This window comes from Palaemon carinicauda, chromosome 29 (assembly GCF_036898095.1).
Source record: "Palaemon carinicauda isolate YSFRI2023 chromosome 29, ASM3689809v2, whole genome shotgun sequence".
NCBI lineage: Eukaryota > Metazoa > Arthropoda > Malacostraca > Decapoda > Palaemonidae > Palaemon > Palaemon carinicauda.
In genome coordinates, this window is record NC_090753.1 from 90,960,950 (window position 1) to 90,962,047 (window position 1,098).

The following is a 1,098-nucleotide window of genomic DNA, read 5'->3' on the forward strand; positions in this document are numbered from 1 at the left end:
AAAAGATATACATATGGGAAAAAACACATTTCGGTTACTGTAATACCAAACAAACTTTGCGTTGAGCGTAGGTCTGAACGCTATCCAATTCCAGGAAATTTATAATAACGTTAAAAAACACTTTCAGTGGGTCCACCAAACAGGTTTGAATAGAAATCGAAAGTCGTATTGATATAAAGAAAGGGACCCCAAAAACAAAATCACGAACTCAAAAAAATCTACAGATTGAATGATGGTTATAGGAAAATCACAGGTCTTCGTAATTCCAGGCGTACATCAAGGCGCTACGTTATTTGAAATCACGTACCTGGGTGGAAAGAGGCAATTGGGCACCCGCCAGGTTTGGGGAACAAGAGAAAAATGTGAACGTCGGCCGGAAGCCTCCGAGGGTCTTATATATATACACTGTATACGCAGACAGCCAAGAGTCACGCAATAATCTTACAGGGGTTGGGCACTTTGCGGTTTCCAGTCATGAAGAAAACTTAAAAAAATACGACTATATTCAATCATTTCTATAGATATTTACACTCTATTAATAACAAATTAATAAAAAATAAATAACCTCAAATATCCATAACATAATCAGCTGTATAAATTCGCAAAATTTAAATATAAAAACTGGAAACCTCGCTGGAGCATCAACATCATTCCAGGTCGTCTGCTAGCGGCTCATCCTCCGGATGTGATTGGCGGAGAGAACGTGACGTCACAGTGTTGGCCACGCCCCCCTCGAATGAAAGTGAAGACGCTCTTCGGGGTTAAGATTTTTTTTTTTTTTTGGTTCTTTCTCTTGTTTACTGACATTCCTGAGGTTTCGCCTAGTCATGTGAAGCAATTGATGGCGCAGTAAATAAATGTTCATTTGTAATTGTGTTTTATATTCACGTGCGTATGTAAATAGGTGCGTAATAGCACGTTCATTCATAAATCATGTATGAGAATGGACATAAATAAGATAGGTCACTCTAACCAGTTTTAGGCGAAACAGGTTCCCAGGAAAACCATAAGGTTCATTTTCAATCTGATATAAAATCAACTTCATAACATTATTATTATTATTATTATTATTATTATTATTATTATTATTATTGTTGT